We start from the raw sequence: 10204 nt of genomic DNA, 5'->3' as shown, positions 1-10204 counted from the left end.
CATAGGTGCAAATTAAAATCTCCTCCCCAGACTACTGTGTGGAATTCCTTTACATATTTTGTGGCGAGATCATGTACCAGATGGGAAATCTCGCTTAAGACCCTGATTCACTCAGGTAGGGTCATATTATTATAAAAATTAATGATGGTATAGACCTCTTGTCTAATTCCACGTAAGATAATAAGCTGGTAGTTCTGCTCTAATTTTAAGGGAGTTATTTCACAGCAGGGCCAGAGATTTGAGACATATGTTACTAACCCTCCCTTACTTCTACCTGCATTAGATCTTATGGCTGCGGAGAAGTAGGTTTTGTAGCCCAGGAGATGTATAGGGTCATTAAGCCAAGTTTCCTTGAGGCAAATTAGATTACTTAAATTTGCCAAATAAAGGAAACTACTTTCAGAGTGTTTCGAGGCTAAACCCGCCACATTCCTAAATAATAATCTTAATTCGGAGTTTGAACTTGCGGCGATTGATATCCTACTCTGAGTACTACTTTCTTCAGGGTAACTTAACTGTGTTTCGTGGTTCGGTTTTAGAATGGTTCCCCGCGCTTCTAGGGTATTTTGCATGGAAGAAACAGTACCAGTGGAATCCTCGAGAGAGGCAGGGAGCTCGTGTGTTAGATCTACCATGATCGGGTGTGCAGTTGGGTTAGTTAATCCAATTGATCCTTTAGCTGATGTACGGCATCCCTCATAGAGACAGTTGTTTGTAGGGTTTTCTAATATATTTGTGGTTGTATCTCTGGTGTTTATTGGGCTGATCATGTCATACTCCCTTTGTGATGATGGTCAATCAACCATCTCTAGACAGCTGTAACTATTAAAAGTTGGTATTCCACCCCAATGTTCCCTTTGTGATTTTAGCTGTACTCTCCTACCATTGGTTTTCCAATCAGCCCATTCTGTTTTCATGCCCCCATCCCCCCTGGTTCCAGCCCCTTTGCCCGTTGTCTGTCTGATTCCAGGACCAGTTTGCGGACCAATTTGGGCCTTCATGGTAGTGGGATATCGGGGGGTAAAAAAAGGATAGACGTTTGGTGTTTATACCTCCATTCCTATCCACTGTATCCCAGGGGCAAATATAGTCCACTGCCCGAGGGTTTCCGAGATTAACTATAACACAATCACCTGGGATTGTTTTTTGTTGGTGTCCTATCCATGAAACCCTTCGTGCTGTGGTAATTCAATTAACGTAGTTTTGCGGGTTTGGTCTGTTGGCTTTCAACCAATGCCGAACTTTGTTTAATAGGAACCAAGTTGGTTCATCTGTGTCATAACTTAGTTCAGGCACCCCTGTCAAAATGACTACGAACGGGGGTTGCTTCAGGGGAGAGGTTTATGGGCTTGGTCCATCCTTTCTTTGTCCTTTCTAACTGTGTATTATACCTCTGTGAATAATCATGATGTGGAGTATTTGCTGGAAGTGGCTTCGGGGGGATATGTGTTGTCGGTGGGTTTTTCTGTACCTCTGGAACTTTCTTGGGGGGCTTTTGTGGGGACTTGATTTTTGGGGTTGTACATTGGGGTTGGGGTTTAACAAACCTCCCAGCTCGCAGACACCCTTGCGCTCTGGTGCCAGGGTGCCTGCGTTGGTGTCATGAGACTTAGCACCGTCGCAGGAGAAGCACCAGGCTGCACCACATTCTTGAGAATAGGGTACAGCCTGGCCTTTCGGAAGTGGCGGTGAGAGGCGTTAAGCCAAGGAGGCTAACGCCTCTAACCGCCACTTCCTTGTGAATATGCCCCTCTGAATTTGGCCATTTGCAGTTTCATAGCTCAGGACTTAAGGCCAGGCGTTGGCACTGTGGCAGAAATGCATTTTGTATTTATAAACTATTGACATTTGTTTGAGCAATTTACATTGTGCATAATTTATGCGTATAACTACCAGAAATATAGGTTACATTTTTCTTTGCAGTGTATGCCTATGTGTATGAAACCTGGTGGCCCGTGGGGCTGCATGATGTTGAGGGTGCCATGACTGTGGGCCCCCCTTATGGGGCCTGTACCGGCACGTGGTGGGCCCTCATTGCTACACGCTGGTGGCGGACGGTGAGCAGTGATGCCTGGGTGCGCAGTGGCAGGCATTCAACGCTGGGCAGCAGGAGGGGCTGGGGTGCATCTGCCTGGGTGCGCAGGCAGGCCTGCACCTCTGGGTGGCAGGAGGGGCTTGGGTGCATCTGCCTGGGTGCACAGTGGCAGACATGCAATGCTGGGCGGTAGGAGGGTTTGGGGTGCATCTGCCTGGGTGTGCAGGGGCGGGCATGCACCGCTGGGTGGCAGGAGGGTCTGGAGTGCATCTGCCTGGGTGCACAGGGGCGGGCATGCAACAATGGGCAGCAGGAGGGGCTGGGGTGCATCTGCATGGGTGTACAGGGGCGAACACGTGATGAAGTTGTGTGCAATTGTATGCACTTTGCCATTCATGTATCTGGACTCTGTTTCAGATGACGGATCTGTCTCAGATGTGGGACCTGGTGAACTTCACTACTTACAGGCACGTGGTTGGTGACACACTGGTTTCAGCAGGTGAGCAGTGAGGTCTGGGTGCGCAGTGTGGGCACTCTCTCTCCCTGTCCATCTCTTCTGTTATCTGTGTCTCGCTACCCCTCTCTGTTCGTCTTTCTCTCTCTCCCCCTCTCTGTCCATCTTTCTCTCTCTCTTTCTCTCTCTCTTTCTTTCTCTCGCTCCCTCTCTTTCTCTGTCTCTGTTTCCTCCTCTCTCCTTTGCTCTCTCTCTGTCCTTTGATAAGCGCAAGTCACACCTTCTCATCTGGATTTTTGTCTTGCAGGTTGTGACCTACTGATTTTCTCGAGGAGAGCCGCCATGTGTCTTGATTTCTGTTCTGTGATTATTTTAATAAATGTACGATTGTTAATTCGAAGGTGAATGTGTGATGCTCATTTTTGTAATGACACATGCATGTCACCAAATGTGATTGTGCGCCATCAGGCTAATTATTTGGTACGTGTTTTTTTTGGTTTATGTAGCAGGTCTTTGCCTGGGGAGGGCCCGGGGAAGGGGGCTCCTGGGGGTGGTGGCGGTGGGTGTTGTGGCCCTGTTGGAGCTCCCAGCTGCATGATTGCTGGATCCATGGCATCTGTTGCCCTTCAAGTGAATGCCAGAAACCGGTCCCCGGTAACTTGTCTCCTTTCTGGTGAAGAATTGGCTTGGTAGTTTAGTCTGCCCTGTTCCCATGATGCACTGGGCCAGGGACAGACTGATTTGCATATAGACAGGTTCTGAGCTGGGATGGTGCAGTGAGATAAATAACGGTGATGGATCAAGCCCTGATCTTTGGACTGGGAAAGAGTGGTCTGCTTAATTCAGACACTCTGTTCATCACCACCCCCTTTTCTGAATCGCCCTTCAAGTGTGGCGCTGAGCTCCTGTGTGTGGTGCAGGCTGTCGTCGACTTTACACAAGGTAAGAGCAGGTGTTAGTTTCCTGCTGCTAATGCGCCTTATTGCATGTTTTGAGTTCTTATCTCCAATCTGGCTGGTCGTTGAGAATGTTGCGGAGTGGTGTTGTTGCGGCTTTTGGCACGGGAACGCATATTCTGCATCTCATTAGCGGTAGTTGCCGGGGTCATCTGTGGCGATCTTTTTTGCAGCTGCTATCACAGGTAAACTGGTGATATGGGCTGTTACCCCCAGCTTGTGATTGGAGCGATACATTTATTGCTACTTTGGCTGCGATAAAGTGGTGTTAACTAGGCGATTAGTCCTTGAAAATATGCCCCTTTTTGTGTTATCCACAATATTCTGCTGAGATTATAAAATAGCAAGAACAAATAAACACAAATATGTAGGATATAGAAGCGGTGATAGAAATAGAGAAAGTTTTGTGGATATGAAACTCCATCAAAAACGTGACGTGAGTCGCCTGAACTGTCAGCAGCGGTTCTCTGCTACAAATATACATTTATAGTGAAATCATCAACTATTACCAAACTAAACGTATTTATTAATTATAAGAAATCGCCTTTCTAATATAATTTCAATAATGAACATCATGTATACATCTATTTGATTCTATACATGTATGCAAAAAATGGCATACAATGCACAGATGGCGTAGACAAAGACAAAGAATTACGAAAAATACAGCAGCGATACAGATAAATGGTTGGATCATAAGGGACTTTTTTACACAGTTTTTTTTGGGGGGGATCACTGTTGTAGAGGGATATTTGTTAACCAGCCCTAAGTTATGTATGCTCTATTAAACCAATACACTTGTGTCTTTCGTGTACTACTATGACCCTGCCTTGAATTCTTGTCAAGCATAGTATTGGGTTGTGTCTTAAAAGTACCAAATTATTAACTTTACCCATGTAAGACAACTGTAACAAACCAGTAAAAACTGTCCTGGTCCCCATAGATCAGTTATTGAAATTATAGAGCAAAGTTAATTATCTCCAACGTTTTAAACAGATATATTCCAGTCATGTTGCGGTTTGGCTTGCATTGGGTTCTGGGGGATGGTTGGCACAACTAGACACACTCTCAGAACAGGAAGAGCATCATAATGTTTGTCTGGCATACTAGGACATTTCTACTAGCTTGGATCCAGGAGAGTAATTAAAATTCATTGCTTACTAGAAAACGATTAAGACTTGATGGCAGCACGTTTGCTTGATAAGCACAGGATGGCAAAACCAGTTCCCAATACTTTCAAAAGCATTTAAAGCTGATGTACAGCAAGAATGCTCATTAAATGAGCCCGCATCTGCTGAGTATGTGTTTAGTCAGATTGGGCAAAGAATGTCAAAAAAACCTGTGAGGTGTTGGGTTTAGTGCTAGTGAGTCTCCTGCTACCTAGAAACTGAAGTGATTAAAAATAAAGAATGCGGTTTAATCACAGTAGTAACAATTGTGGCTGCATTTAAAATATCATTCCCATAGTTATATCAAGTAGAACAAATTATTGGGGTGGACTCTGTCAAATCATTCAGTGCAACAGTCTTGACGAGCAGGGTTAAGGAGAAATTTACTAAGTTTAGTGTTACCGTGTTATGAAGTGAAGTAACAATCGGAGTAATGTCCGTACATGAGAAGCCTCTGATTAGGACATCCTGCTATGACTGACTAGTAACAATAATAAAATGTAAAGTCTAATCATATTACCACATTTTCAGGTAAATTAATAATACGATTTCGGATGCAGTTGAAGCATTCCTCTGCAGTTCCCTGGTATAGCAACAATGTTTTCATCTTCGCTATCAATGGGGTGGTGGGTGAGGATTTTGACCACTAAAGTTATATTCCCAGCTCTACACATTTCCACAAAGCATTCTCGAATTTGGCATGCAGTCAAAACTTACTGTGAATGTAGCACATTTTTGGGAATAAAAAAAACATTTCCCACAGAATCTGTCAACAATTTAAATATATTGTGTCTCTTATTTAGACATAGGAATCAATGACACTGGCTGTGAATTAAATGTCAAATAAATTGGCTGCTTACATCAATTTGGTCGAATGTTTTTTCATAAACCTGGGAATTAATTGAGCGTGGCCCCTCAGCTCGGCAGTAATTAAAAACTGACTTTGAAAAGGGGTGCCTGTCGTAGCATATATTGATGTCCTTTACAGGGAAAACACTGATCGATTTCTTAAGAATGATATCTTAATAATACATGTAAAGATCATTAAGGCAATCCATGTTCGTGAGGAAGCTCGTTTTACATTTCTTATGTTTTACTTAGTTTACTTCCTCAAGAATGTTGGGGCATATTACAAACAACTAGCGATAATTATCGCTATGTTGGCTTGGCGGCAATATTTTTACCGCCGAGCTGCGGCGATTTTTATCGCTTAGGAACCTTGCTATTATCAAGGTTTATCTCCTAAGGGATAAAAATCGGACCAAATGCATGAATATCGCTGAAAAGTCAGCAATATTCATGCATTACCGAGCTAATGCTCTTAGCCATGTTATCCACCTACCATTGGATAACATGGCTAAGAACTGCTATGGGGCAGGTGTCAGCTTTTGGAGATATTCGCGCTTAGCGCGAATATCTCCAAAAGTTGATAATAGGAGATAGCAATGTTAGCGACTGTTTCCAGTCGCTAACATCTTGGCACGCCCACTTTGCATGTCATTAGTGATAAATATCACTGACATGCAAAGCGGGCCAAGATGGTCGCTATCTCCTACTAGCTGTCGCTAACTGGTGTTAGCGACAGCTAGGTAATAGGGAGATAATTTTATCTGCGCTTTCTTTGCTTTAAACCCAAAAAAGCGGAGATAAACCCCCACTCCCACTCCCACAGTGGGTGATAAGGGTGTTCAGAATACATGCTCATCTACTCCTTCTCCCTTCTGCGAGCCCACAAAGCTATGGTTACATGTGCAGCTTGTAATTGTGAGCGTATGTGAAAGTGTGCTAAAGAGTCGAAAAGCTGTTGAAATATTGGCAGTGTAAAAAAAGAAAATTGAGTGATTACAGGTGAATATATGTGGGGGAAGATGAAGTGAAGGGGATGCAAGCAACTATATGCAGAAGAAGGGAGTGAAAGTAGGGAACGGAAGTGGAAAGAGAAGAGCTGTGACATTTGTAGATGGAGAGTATCATAAAGATGTGGGGAGAAAAAGGTGTATGTTTTGACAGAGGATGCAGTCGAAAGTGTTGAGAAGAGTTGAAGAGGAGTACCTGCGACACTTGGAAAACCAATACCTGCTCCACAGACCTTAGTAATGTTTAATTTTCAGTCTCATATTTTCAGATTTGAAATATTTTCAATTTTAATTTGTTACAGTAATATCACTATTTCTCATGTATCTGATGATGATATTGAGCATAGATATTTAGGGCCCCATTAGGCTGCCCACCATCCTCACAGTGAAAGGTACCATGGGGGCAATTAGGATGCGCTCACCACAGTGGCGGGCGTATCCCGTATTTTAACATTGCGGCGGGCGGTGCTTTCAGCACCACCCGCTGTAATGCTAAAAATGCATGTTGTGCATTTCAAAGCACAACGTGACAGGCACCGCGCGTTGCCTGCCACGTTGTTCTTTGAAAGGCCCATGTTCACCCCCACCCCCCCGGAGTCCATGGGGGCCCGCAGGGGGCCCCCAAAGCAGACTCTGCATGTCTTTCCTCGGCAGCAATGCCGCCATGGAAAGGCATTCACGAACGATAGCCCATTCTAATATGGCTGGTGTATGTATGACACCGCCACTATATAGAACCCTTTTCCGCCCGATCGACATGTCTTTCCATCTGCCGCGGACCCCCCAGCCATTATAATATGGCGGGGGTCATTCCTGCACGGATGGCGGGCGGATCGCCCCCGTCAGGCCGGCAGTGGATACCGTCGGCCTGGCACGGGGCATCATCCTAATGGGGCTCTTAGTCTTCTTTCAGGCTCATATCAGTATTGTTTTGTGTATTATGATCCACAACCAGAAAGCTCACTGAAAGACACTCAAATAGTAGTCAGGTGCATGCTGTGTGAAACACTGAATTTTTGACCTACATGATTCCAGCCACACCTTCAACTACATCAGCTACACCTCTTGGAAGGGATTTATAGCCACACTTCTTGGTGACTCCTCTTTTAGAGAACGCCTCCCACTTTTTCATCCTACCTAAAGCCCAGGACAAGCCACAGCATAGAATGGCTCACCACAAGTTTATTCCAAAAATAATGCCAAATAAAAAGAGAAAATATCTCTAATGGCACATACCTTGCATATTCTTGCAAAATATTGAACAGAGGTGATGCTGCTGTAAATTAAATATATTATTATTACCAACTGGATCCTCAAATGCATTGGAGATAACCAAATTACATACCACATTTAGAGTTAGCATATATCTCAGCAATCTATACGCAATTGGTAGGAATTTCATAAGAGCCTATGACAATATGGTTTATGAATCTATCATGGCAAGAGTGTTGACTATGAAACAAGGAATTCATTACTAATGGAGGTGAATAGTCAAGGATTCCTAGCTAAACTAGGGGCCATATTATCAAGACAGGCGATAAAATTAGCGCTGTTTTAGCGGCAGAAAACTGCTGCTAAAACGCTATAATGGGCTTGATAATATGCTCTATGGAATTCCAATTGAAGCCCATGTTCAATGTGAAGAACATCTAACATGGGCTTCAATTGGAATTCCATAGAGCTTATTATCAAGCCCATTATCGCTGTTTTAGTGACAGTTTTCTGCCACTAAAACAGCGATAATTTTATCGCATATCTTGATAATATGCCCCTAAGTTTCCAAACTCAGGAGTCTTTTCACTGCCCACAATCAGGGACGGATGTAGCGCCTGATGCTAAAACATTTTAGGTACCAACCCCCAATGACTCCCGTCTCCACTGATACCCTCACTACCATCCTCTAATGGTGCTCCTCATTTCTCCATACTCCCTCTCTCAAATGCATTTAGTTTGTTTTATAGCACTAATCATAATGGTGTGGGGAGCCGGATCACTTTTCATCACACACACTTTATACAGAGACAATGAATCAAATGTGCGTAAATCAGTTCATAGGACATGTTACGTAAAACAATGAGGATTACAAGGTGTAGAAATCATGTGTCATCCATACTAGTATTGTAGAGAACACAGGAGCAAGATGCCCGTCAACTGTGTTGGGATTGGGGTGTGCTAAAGTAAAAGAATATAATATCCCAACTGGTATTATTTGAAGGCCGTTAGTAAGGATATGATTGCAACATTATCCGAAAGGAGGCAAGGAGACTTTGTATGATTATACCATGTGCTCGAAGCATCATTTTATACAAATATTTAAGCTAAGGAAAAATGAAAAGGTGACAATTTTCAGTTATTGCAGCACTGCAGTATACAATTCACAAAAATGGAAACAACCCAAATTTTTCGAGGTGCTCTAGGTGTAACAGTGAAAACCAAGGTAGCAACGCATGTGACAATGTGAAACAGCGTAGGCGGCGCAAGGTGACTGGTTCATAAATATACAGTGAAACGTTTGGTACACGGCGGTTCCAAGTGGATTTAGAGGATCATATTCTATATGCTCAATGTAGTGAACCCGTTTCGATCCAGTTAAATCATGATCTTCATCAGGACGCGTCTTCGTGGTTACATGGAACCCAACGGACATACAACGAGGTTGGCTCTCGCCGAGATTCAATCTCTACAATCCGATCACTCACTGGATTGGTTAGAGGAATTCTTTCCTCTCCCGGACCCCCCACCACAGTACCGATCACTGCCAGAACAGACAAGGAAGATACTTCGGATCCTGCCCTCCTCCCCTCAACAGCGGGCCCGTTACCACTTTTTCGGATCGACAGCCAGGCCCGATTTTTGGTTGATGCCCTGAGACTCCTAAATCGCCCGGCTTTGACTCCTGCTCCGTCCCCACTGCCCGTTCCTCAGCACTGCCATCGACCCAGTCCTGAAGAAGATCCTGATTTAACTGGATCGAAATGCCGTCGACCATCCAGTGCGAATACAGGCGCAACACACAAAGCGGTTCACTACATTGAAGATATAGAATATGATCCCCCCCCCCCTTCTGCTCCTGCTGCCCCACCCCTTCCCATTCACCACCCCGCTTCCGCCTCCCAGCTGCTCCTCCCTCCCACTGGCTATTTAGGGGTCTAACCTTTCCTTTGTATGATACAGTGGCTCGCACACAAAGCCTTGAATTTCACTCTTTCCCTGATATGGAGCCAGTGCAAGGATGCCAGTTCCTTTTTTTGCTGAGGCCCTTTTTGGGAGCATGAGGATTAATCTTGCCGCTGCATTTTGAATGCATTGCAATAGCCTCAGACCTCTGACTGGAGCACCCAAGTACAAGAGATGGGTGACCTGACCTGTCCTTGGCCAGTGACGGCCGCTCCACCTGCCGCGCGGCTCCCCCCTGAGTGCACCCGGTGCCCCCTGCTGACTCGGCCTGCTCGCCGCTGCCCTCGAGGCTGAGGCTCTGCTCCTTGTTGCTTCCGCTTCCCCCTTTGCCAATCTTTGCCCGCTAGTGTTGTTTATTGTGCCCCTTCTGTCTGGTCTTCCTGCTCGCTCTTGCGCCGTTTCTTCCCGCTGGTCTGACCCCGCTCCCTGCCGCTGCTCCCCTGCGCCCCCCCTTCTGCTCCTGCTGCCCTCTCCCCTTCCCATTCACCACCCCGCTCCGGCCTCCCAGCTGCTCCTCCCTCCCACTTCGCCACTTATGGCGAAGTCCAGGCGTACAC

Source organism: Lissotriton vulgaris, chromosome 8, assembly GCF_964263255.1.
Source record: "Lissotriton vulgaris chromosome 8, aLisVul1.2, whole genome shotgun sequence".
Taxonomy (NCBI): Eukaryota; Metazoa; Chordata; class Amphibia; order Caudata; family Salamandridae; genus Lissotriton; species Lissotriton vulgaris.
This window is presented reverse-complemented; position numbering follows the sequence as displayed.